We start from the raw sequence: 11,741 nt of genomic DNA, 5'->3' as shown, positions 1-11,741 counted from the left end.
GAAATGACATGGCTAAAATTGCTAATTGAATGGTATCTTTAAACGTTCAATTTACTTAAAGTAGGCTACATGTTTACCGTGTGAAGCCTTTTTTTAATCATTTCATAACCTGCGCCGTTTTAATTAGACGCCTAATACATTGGCGCAAGTGTGATGTTAAGTTTGTGGAAAAAGTTTTAAATACCGTCATCACATCTAATAAATATTTGGAAGAGTTGTAACATGGTTTAACATTTTTTTTTGTCATGGGCCAAAGTTACCCTCAAAGGGCCAATGTTACCCCAACTGACGGTACCTAACTGTATTTTATGAAAGTGACTGTCTTAGCAACGGAGATTCTAATCCATATTTTCTAAAGGCCTTGTCACACTGTAAAATATTTGTCTCCAATATATTTGACAATAGAGTTGGAGGTGTAGTATCGGAGGGAAAATAGCTTCAAATTTCCTCCATCTAATAAATTTGACAGATAACCTCAAAAATGTTTTAAATCATGTCACACTACCAAAGTTTCTTTTTAGTCTTAGCTGTCCAAAATTTTTCAATTCTAATCTCAATTTTTAATTAAATAATGCATCACAGTGCTTGATGGCATTTTGAACTTGGGATTATATTTGTGCATTTTAAAAAATTTTGATCATGTATAAATTTAATTCACAATAATGTTCGTCACCTAATGAAATAAATGTTCAGTGATATGTTTTTATCATACAGCTGGTTGCTAGCGTGCATGACTAGCTGGGAACAAGCCCGCCTTCCTGGGAACACACGTGGTGTGGAGAGCTTCAGAAGAAACCACGCGCGATTTGGAAACTGCTGTAGATATTGCAGCGGTGTCCGTTCACGAAAAGCATATCAATAATGCGCTGAGGGCGGACGGCATAGCATTTGACAGTGTGACAGGGCCTTAACTCCATGTCCGAACCCGAACCTTCTGCAGTGCGAGTCCAATGTATGGTACTTGTTATCACTGTGCCACCTCGCTCGTGGCACTGCCTCTCTCATGCTCCGAGTGTCTCTTTGATTTATTCCGTGTTGGCATACACGTGACCTATCTCGGAGGTCTTGTCGCCATGGCCCCCACAAGGGTGGGGCTGGGTGGACCCCTGGGGCCTGGAGGGGGCCCGGGCCCAGCTCTGTTTATTTTTAAATGTTTAGCTATCATATTTTTTTACAAACTAGAAAAGACATAATGGGTATTTTATCAATAAAGCTTAGTTTGGACTTGTAAAATGGTAACAATAAGTATACCCTGTATTTAGGTTAAGTAACATTGTAAAAAAGAGTGTAGGTAAGAAATAACCATGCAATATATAATGTAGCACGTTACTCTAGAATTTGGGTGGGGGAGGACCCGTCTCCGATCCCGGGTCCAGGGCCCGTAATCGAATATGGGGGCCATGCTCGTCGCACAACAGAGTGACGTAAAAGCAGGGCCGCAACTGGAGTCTCTGGCACCCGGGGCATGAATGGATTCATGCCCCCCCCCCCCCCCCACTCTTTTTTTTTCACATACCACACCAATGAAGCGGGGAGTCCGAGCGAGGGCCCTCCCACGGAAAAAATAGTGCCATTTAAGCATTTTCCATACCTTTCACGTAACAGTTTCTGTGCTACTGTACCTTCCATGCATGAACCCACTATGTCCATAAAGTAGTCCGAATAATCACTAGACTTGTTCATAAAATATGTTGAGACGTTATATTGTAAATCAGATTAGACATTCCTGGCATGCAAGTTAAAAAAACTTTTTACCAGTTACCAGTTGTAGTAGGAAGGAATTACAATGCAAGCGATTTCGGCGGCCCCATAGCTTTGCGCCCGGGGCGTATGCCCCGCTTGCTTCCCCCTAGTTGCGGCCCTGCGTAAAAGTATACCTTCGACCTTTTTCAACTGTGTGAAATTAAGTCAACTTTGTTCTACTGCAAAAATTTTAAGTCCTAGTTAAATACTTTTGATTTTGATTTTTTTTCAGGTGACGTGTTGCAAGTGTGAAATCTGTGGAACTGAACCTTGACTGGGAAATCAGGATCAACTCTCTACAAAATTACGAGTGAGCCACGAAAAAGTACACATTTGCAACGAAGATACATGATACAACCAAAGTATTGTAGACCACAGTGATGACAAAGAAATCATGAGCTTCAAAATTATACGCTTTTGTAGCTTTAGTGTAATTTATGGATAAGAATATTTATAAAGTGTCGAGAGAACGAATTCTGTGGTTCAAATGCGATTTACAGAATCTGCATAAAGCTCTAATCAGAATTAATGTCACTTCACATTATTGTGGAAACATGGTAAAACTATCTGTGAAATAAGATTTTTGTTAAAGGAAATATTCTGTTTTCAAACCAAATATTCTACAAACAACGCAAATCACTCATTTTTCATCAATACAGAATAAATTATGAAAATTTTACACTTGTAATTAATATTGATAAGTAAGGTAGAACTCACTTTTGTTGGTAATAAAGACAATTTTTTAAATATTACCTAATATATGATTTACAAGACTTGAGTTTGACAAAAAAAATTCTGGATTTATTATTTTAAAACAATGACATTGAAGTAGTACAAATGTATGCAATTTTTAGTAGGTACACATTGTGAACATTATACGTGGTAAACGTCTATTATCTTGAAATTAAATCTTAAAACAAGGAAAGCAGTGAAGAACTATCCATTCCATGAAATTTGATTTAAAAAGATTAACAATAAATATTTAAAATAAATTAGATAAAGTGTATCAATCAACAGTTATATAAACATGGAATCACATAGTCATACAATCGATGAACAAGTTATTCAAGAAGGACTTTTCAACATTTACTTGGCTCAATCTCCTCGTGGCCCAGTTGATCGCGAAGCCCAGGGTGGTATAAGAGTGAGAACATTTTTCACTATACCTGTAGAACAACCACAAACTTATTTGGATTCACCGGAATTTTGTATGGCCTGCAGTCGACTAGGCAGATACGACAGGTACTCGACCGCTCGCTGTCATAACCATATACCCTCTACTAGTCAGGGGGCTGGTCCTGCAATAATTGATCACATACCACAAGAAACAGCTACTATAGGAACCAAGCTGGAGAATCATTACAATATTTCTCCTCACGCCATGGGCGAGGAACATAATGTATTGGGGCAGAATGTAAGATTGCCAGACGCTAATGACAAACCAAAAGATTTTGGAAATAATTTTCAATCGACCAGGAATATGCCGACACCTGAAAGCACAGTGGCCTCGCATGGAACTTTTAATGACTTAAGCGCATCAATTTGGGAAGGCAGTAGTTTGAGGCAGTTGAATAACTCTTCTTTTATTTCCTCTAATATTGACACGAATAATGCCAAAGTTAGCAAATTAAAAGTATCTACAACTGTCACCGAGCGAACTGTGAAAGGGGTGCCTCAAAAGCAAGAATTTCCAGAAAGTTCCAAATGTCCTTGCTTAAGTTTACAACATGGATCAAAAAATTATTTTCATTTTCCTCTTGCAGAAACAGTCTTTGAAACTGTGCAGAAGCCACGTGGTAGTGAAATCCACACATTTTGGGGAGAGAGTAATGTAGCGACTAAGGCGGAAAAGGAAACTGCATCGATTTATCGCGAGTACCCAAACAATGAAACTATCGTTCCATCAGTTAAAACGTCGGTTTTTAGCACTCGAATAGTAAATAAGAACACACGTGGGAAAATTAACTATAGAAACATCGAAGATACAACACAACACACTGCCGAATCACCAGCTACAACAAAATCGATCACTTTTGATGTAAGTTTAATGGAGGTAAACGAAATCCTTGAAAATGCTCCTCACTCCACAAATTTCTCTGCAGACAATCGAGAAAACGATATTTTAGATCTTCAAGACTCGTTGATTACAGTCAAAGGTAATAAGTCTAAGAGTTCTTTCAACCTACTCTCTACAGCCAACAACAATATGCAGATGTCCGATATTTTTAGGATAATTGAGAAAATAATACATAGCCAGCAACCACCGTCAGCATTCCTAGACATAGTTAGATCTATTGCAGCTCAACATTCTTCAGAGAAGTCGACTTCGTCATCTGATATCTTTGGCGAAGTAAGTGACATAAACACTACTCCAACATCAATGAAAAATCTGTTCTACGAATTGCACGCGTTAACGCCAGTTTCACAAGAGGATACTTTAATTAATGAAAATCTCCAGCCGTTGTCGACTGAATTTTCTGTTCCTCGTAGTAAAGCGTCGAATCGTGGAAGATCACAGTCTGAATCTTCAAAAGAAGAACTTCCCACGCAAACATATGAAACAACAGATATACCCGCAGTCAGGCTTTCTCAAGACAAAAAAGAATATTCTGGAATTATCGCAGCGCAGGGCCCTGAAGAGCATATTAAACACGATATTACATCAACACAGATAAACGAATTCTTAAAATCTAAAGATGGCATGTTGTATCATTCTGTGATAACACTTAAACAATTATGCGTGGAACATACAGCACCATCAATTCAACATCTTCACACATCAGAAGTTCCCAAACCACATGATGTTTCATACATCATGAATTCAGATAAACCATATTCGGCTGGCTTCATTCGTGAAACATGGCAAGAGATTGTTGCACATAAAGATGTCTCTACGCAGACTAGCTTTACACAGTTATCATTTGATAATGATATTTTACAGATCACAAAAGTTGGCAGAACGTATTCTGTAGGACACTCGAATAGACTGACAGTATCTGAAGAAAAGTTTGATCCCAAAAGCTATATGTTATCACACACAAATATCAAACATGAAAAGTTGGAGAAAATTTTCACCTTACAAATGAATGAATGGCCATTTACTTTTGTCTCCATGATACAAGTTCCTCCTCCTCATCTCACACAAGATGGCGAAGACATTAATGTTTCATATAGTTCGACAATTGTAGAACAATACCTCACACTAATGAATCTCGTAGAGGAGTCTAGCAAATTGATCCCAACATGCAAATGTTGTGAACTGTACACTGGCATAATTATTGAGCAATTAAAAAATATTTATATGCTGCAAACTCAAAAACTGTCTGATGAAAAATTATCAATAGCTCCGTATAGTTTGGATATTTTAGAACAGTCCATTGAAACAATAGAAATTGTAGAACGAATTGAGACATTGACTCTAAAAGACGCATTTTTTGAGTCGAAAAACATTACCTTACTTCACACTAGCACAATTCTTGAACGTTTAGAAGAATTTTATATGCTGCAATCTCATCAACCTATTGAAATCACTAACTTTTGTACACCCCATTATGTTTCTGCAATCAAAAAAGTTGGCATTTTATTAGACCAAAAAATAACAGTGCATTTCATAAAATCTGGGACCAGTGAGTATTCTGAACCTTATGTGCCTAGCTATTTAAGTTCCACACCACAAAAACTGCCTGATGGAAAATTATCAATAGCTCCGTATAGTTTGGATATTTTAGAACAGTCCATTGAAACAATAGATATTGTAGAACGAATTGAGACATTGACTTTAAAAGACACAATTTTTGAGTCGAAAAACATTACCTTACTTCACACTAGCATAATTCTTGAGCGTTTAGAAGAATTTTATATGCTGCAATCTCATCAACCTATTGAAATCACAAACTTTTGTACACCCCATTATGTTTCTGCAATCAAACAAGCTGGCGTTTTATTAGACCAAAAAATAACAGTGCATTTCATAAAATCTGGGACCAGTGAGTATTCTGAACCTTTGGAGGTATTATACTTCAGAAACACTTATGTGCCTAGCTATTTAAGTCCCACACCACAGGAGATTGTAAAAGTATCTGAAAACCCCATATTAGGAGTAGCTAAACCAGAATATAAAGCTAAAACCACCATATCGTCTCCAGCAGTTGTATGGCATAGAGCTTGGGATGAAGCGTACGCGAGTGAAATACAACGTTCTTATAAATCTGCTTTGCTTCACACATCTTATGTAGTTCCACCATATATGCATACTAGACAAGAACTCCCTGGAGGTCCAATTACATATATCAGACATCAGACTACAGAATCGGACCAAACCCAAGTGTTGCTCGAACCTATGGAAATCAGAAGTTCGTTCGATGCGTCAGAAGACCCCCTAATGTTGCACAGATCTGAGAGCAGCCTATTCGCACAAAGACCATCTTACGAGACCGAAATCCGCACGATCGAAAGTGCTTGGCGCGGAAGTGAACAAGAGCAATTCGAGGACCCAGGTCGCCCCAGGCATATCGCCAGTCGGATGGGAGGTCGGAGCAGGCTGGCGCCCCAAAGGCAAGGTGCCCAGAAACAGTCTGGCTTCAAAAAGCTCTTCTCTCCCGTCAGGAAGATAAAGCCAGGCCATCGGGCTAATTCAGTCAAACCGGGAAACGACAAAATTCCTGCCGCGTTGCAGACGGCCATCCAACGGATTCGCGCTTCAAACCAATAACGTCAAAAATTCTACCTACTAATAGATAGTTATAAAGTCATTCACCTTTGCCAATAGTGTGTCTCGTTTTTTTCTTCTGTTAAATACAGTACTGTAAATCAATTATGTAAAAACTTAATAGGCCTACAAGTATAAAAACTAGTTGCGTATACATATTTTGAGTTTTATTTTCATTATAATTTCACGTAATGTGCTTACAGATTCACTATTTGTAAATTATTGACTGTAATTTGAAGTGACTAGATGCACTCACATACAAGCTTGCTTTCGTGAGTGCTAAATTTCCTGGTTAATTAAGTGAATATTGTTAACAAAGTGTAAAAAAAATGGGAAATAGATTATTATTATTATACTTGGAAATATAGCACTCATAAAAATTCAAGTGTTCCCTAACATGTAAATCGCCAGTAAGCATTTACACCGCTCATGTTTTAAGTACATGTTTAGGTGTCCGTTCAAACACACTTATCGCTTCAAAGATCAGTTTATGAGGGAATGGAGACGATAATCATGTGAGTTCGTTTGCTACTTTGGAAACGTTTTTCCTGACAAGAATGAATTAGGTAGTAGTGTTGCGCATTATGAGATTACAGTTTAATTTGTATCAAAAAAAAATAGCCATTTAAATTTCTTTCTTTCAGTGCACACTAAGATAAATTTGAGATCAATTTTTTATTATTATTTATGTTAATCTGCCCATGTTATGATCTCTAAGCATTATATATACAATTTTAATTAAATTAATATTTCACAACCTTGAAATGCAATCTCATTGTGTGCTATTTGTTTCGTTTCCGTGCATTGTGGAAGCAGCAAAAAGATAGTGATTTGTCTCCGTTTATGTGATCCATCTCTGTTTCCGTACCATTTTAGAACCGGCCTTACACCAGGTAGCCTCCTACGGATTTTTCTGTGTCTAGGACGTACGTACCCCCCTCTCCCCTTCCCACGCGCCGACCTTCCTCGGCGCTGTTATATATCCCCTGGTGGCCTGGGAATTCCGTGTGGAGTGGCGTGAATAAGAGCTGTTATTCTGGATGCTTCGAGTATCGGATCGGCCCGGGATGACGCGACACGTCACAACCACTCCAGTTAGTTCCAGAAAGACGGCTGATGGGTATAAAAGCGGCGACGCCAGCCTCCGCGGGAGTTCCAAACAGGTGGGTCGAGTGAAGTGCGAGTTCGGCGAGTGGCGCAGGCGCGGAGCGACGGGACCGTGAGAGTGCGACTGAGTGGCGCGAGACTGTGTGTGTGTGGACAGGCGCGAGGTAAGGGGCGAACCGCTGTCGAGCCCAGGTCCAGTGAGGAGTGTGAACTGTGGAACTGGACAGATACTTAGTGATTTGTGAACAGACATTTTTAAGTGCGAGTGATTTGTGAACAGACATTAAGTGTGGTGATTTAATTCGTAATTTAAATATTAGTAACAAATAAAACAGTATAAAAATTAATTGGGCTATCCTTATGAACCCATTTTCCCCTACTTGTGACAATATGGTATAGGAAATTATGGATACATAGATTTTTTTATCAGGTTTTCTTCCTGAAAATTTATTGTTATTATTCTTATAAGTGATTCGTGATAAATGTATTAAAGAATACAAAAAAAGGTTCCGTAAGTGTTTTTTTACTAAAATATTTTCCTGAACATTGTCATACAGACTACCTGTCAATTGTTGCGGGAAAATCATACTGAAAATATTTATTTACTAACACTAACACCAGGGGTTATTATTATTATTATTATTCAGCTGTGAGTCGATCTCGCACAGGTCTCGAGTGCACTGTCTGCTATGCACGAGCATATATATATTTTTTTTAACTGTGAACCAAGCCTTATGCTGTTCTAAGAACTAGCTGTCTCATTCATATAGAGATGCTTTTTCGATACTTGTGGCGTGAATGGACGCCGCGTTTCTTGACTTTTCGGGCGTCGGGTCGGTTCGGGATGACGCGAAACGTCACAGCTGGGGCCTCAGGTACTTGAGCAGCGACGCCGGCCTTCGCGCGAGTTCCGCGAGTTCGGAGAGTTCCGCGAGTGAAGGGAAGTGCGTCATCGGCGAAGAGGGTGAGAGACCCCCTCGAGAGTGGCGCGACGCGGAGCGACGAGATCAAAAAAGTGCGACTGAGTGGCGCGAGACTGTGTGTGTGGACAGGCGCGGGGTAAGGGGCGAACCACTGTTGAACCTAGCTCCAGCGAGGAGTGCGGACTGTGGAACTTAACATACATCGAATGACTTGCGAATAAACATTTTTTAAGTGCCAGTGATTGGTAATCGGACAATTTTAAGTATAATTATTTATTATAATGTAAATATTAGTAATTAATAAAATTGTAATAGAACTTAATTAAGCTATCCTTACGAACCCAGTTCTCCCCACATAGGTCAATGCCTTTCAATTTAAATCTGGTTTTCATGATTTCCTGTTAGAAAGAAAAAATACCGAAGACTTTATTTATTTTTGTAATGTCGCGATTTCAACAGATTTTGATCGTTAGGATTCTTAAAAACTAACTAGAGTATAATTTATCAGGAAATAATATTTCAAATTCTTAAGTTAATTCAGCAAAATCATAATCGAAATTTAAGTTCCAGGTTGGCTTTAAAAATGTTGTTTCAAAGAGTTTAATTTTCAGATTTTCCAGGGAATAGCCCCCGAACGTTCTTTTTCTCTGGGTGTGTGGGGGGAAGGGGGGGGGGGGGCTACTTCTTTCACTGTCATGCAGGCTCTCGGTAATTGCTTCCTGCCACATTCTGAACACGCATGATCCTTACGTTCGCTCATAGTTTACACTCAAGGAACCGCTCTCGCTTGAACACGTCTCAAATCCAGAGTGTAGTGTCCACGAAGAAAAAATATTTCGTACCAACTTAAGCGAGAAAAAAGTACTAGATTTGAAAAAAAATATGTACAGGAAGCTATTATGAAATTTCAATGCTCTAACTTAAACATCACACCATACAAACGTACATTCCATAGTTTTTAAAAATAATTATGCTTAATAATATAACATATTCTAGTTACTGTAATATTATTATATTAAAGAAAAAAAGGACTAGATCTGAGCGTAAATGTACTAGACCGCTAAAAAAAACTTATAAAAGTACTAGATCTAGTACTAAAGTACTAACTGTGGACACCCTACTGAAATCTCAACGCTTGTAGCAGCAAAATGCATTCCTCCCGCTAGACTCTCGCGGTGGGCTTCGGTACTAGAGCCGAGTGTGCGCGGACATGCACGAGGAGCGTGACCTCGACCTTCGGGAATGTGCGTGACGTCAGGCAGGTAGGATTGGTAGACGTGCCGTTTTTATGGTACCTGTTCTATTATTATTGAACCTTAGCGTACCTCGTAATAATAAGATAAATAATTCATGGTATGCAGGTGTTCCAATTATATATGTCAGTAACGTAAATAAACTGTAAAAAAATTGTGCGTTTATATTTTTTTTTCTTTACTGAATAGTAATCTAAACACTATTTGTGTCAATAATTAGATTATCCAGCTTAAGTGTATGAATCAGTGTTTGAAAATTTTCAGCTTATATTTATATTTATTTTTAAAATATCATTTATATTCGATACTTGTAATACAACTGTATGTTGATTAATTAAGAATAAAATATAAAAGGAATAAAACTGTGCTGCGCTTTGTCAAAAATGTACCATTGTTTTTTTTTGTTTTTTTTCAGAGTACCATTATTTTCACAAAGACTAAACCTACTGTATAGTAGAGACTACCATTAACATGGTACACGTAATATTTTTTTGGACTCTGTGAAATATGTTAATTATATTATGGTAAGAAAATGAACATTTAGTGAACATCAACCTCAATAAACAACTAAAACACGATAAATTAAAATATTATTGTGGAGGAACTAGTTCGATCTGCAGGGACGTAGACCAGTTTCCACCCGGAGTGAGAACTCATCTTGGAGCCCCCCCCCCCCCCTTTTTTTTGAAGTGAAACTTCTAATGCGACTTCCAACAAGGTTGCGTTAAACGTTTAACGCTACCATGGAAGGGGTATCTCCTGGGGAGGGGGAATCGAGAGAGACAGCGAGAGTGAATGCGTGGCACTCGAACGCATGCGCGAGCGTTAGCAACGAGTAGCGTCCAATATTCCAACGCAAGAGGGAGAGAGAAAGAAAGATACACAAAGGTAGAAAGTAGGAGAGAGAAAGAGAGTGAGTCGGTAGATCACAAGCACATACGCGTGGTATTCTTGCTATGCAGCGAAGTAAACAGTGTGAGCGTCGCGAAAACGAAAGGGGCAAATACCATTAATGCAGTTTTTGCAAGAAATATTGAAAAAATAGAACTCAAACATTTCGTATCTTACTTTAGTTATCATTATCCCATAGTAAATATTATAGATCTGGATCTTTCTCCATTCGAAAATGATAATTAAAAAATGCGATCAATTGTGAATTGTAAGCAATGTTAATAAAGTTTGTCTTAAAGAAACAATATGATTTCACTAAAAATCAATTTCTACCCCTTCCTATTTTCATTTCCACATTACGAGGTTTCACTTCTTCCGCACGGAGGGACTCCACGCAATATATATATATATATATATATATATATATATATATATATATTTTTAACCAACCAATACTAAACTTTTTCTGACACCACCTCATATCGCCACCCATATTAATTCCACTATTCCAAATATTTTTTTAATATAAATTACATGCTAAATAAATATATATTTATTTGCAGTCTGTTTTAATTTTAATAATTGAAAGTTGGATAGTACGCGAAAAATACCAGTTTTTAAATATTTGACGATATACATGTATTTTTCAATATCAATGATTCAGATTATCTGCTTTACAAACTTTTTTTCGTGTTCTAACACTAAGATATTCAAGTAAATATCTTTAGTTATAATTAGTCTGCCAATTTAGCGGCAACCCCCCCTCCCCTTTTTCCCTTCCTTTACCCAAATGCGACGCCCGTGGCACAAGACCCGTCTGTCCCCCCTTTTGGTCTCGACCTTGTCGATCTGTGAGCATTTATATGATACTACATTTAAAAAAAAAAAGACACGAATTATTTGGATCTCAGCCAAGAAATGAAGACCGATGTGAATAAATAACACCCTAACATCACAGGTACCTACACGGAATTCTGTTTCAAATGTGTACGTTTGTTTGCCTAGGTGTTCTTGGTTCACCAGATTATGTTGACATTCTGAATAATGTTATAAGTAACGCCGGCACAATAATAAATAATTGAACAGCAGTTTTTTTAAGTAATGTACCATAATGTC

Source organism: Bacillus rossius, chromosome 3 (assembly GCF_032445375.1).
Source record: "Bacillus rossius redtenbacheri isolate Brsri chromosome 3, Brsri_v3, whole genome shotgun sequence".
NCBI lineage: Eukaryota > Metazoa > Arthropoda > Insecta > Phasmatodea > Bacillidae > Bacillus > Bacillus rossius.
Note: the sequence above shows the minus strand (reverse complement) of the source record.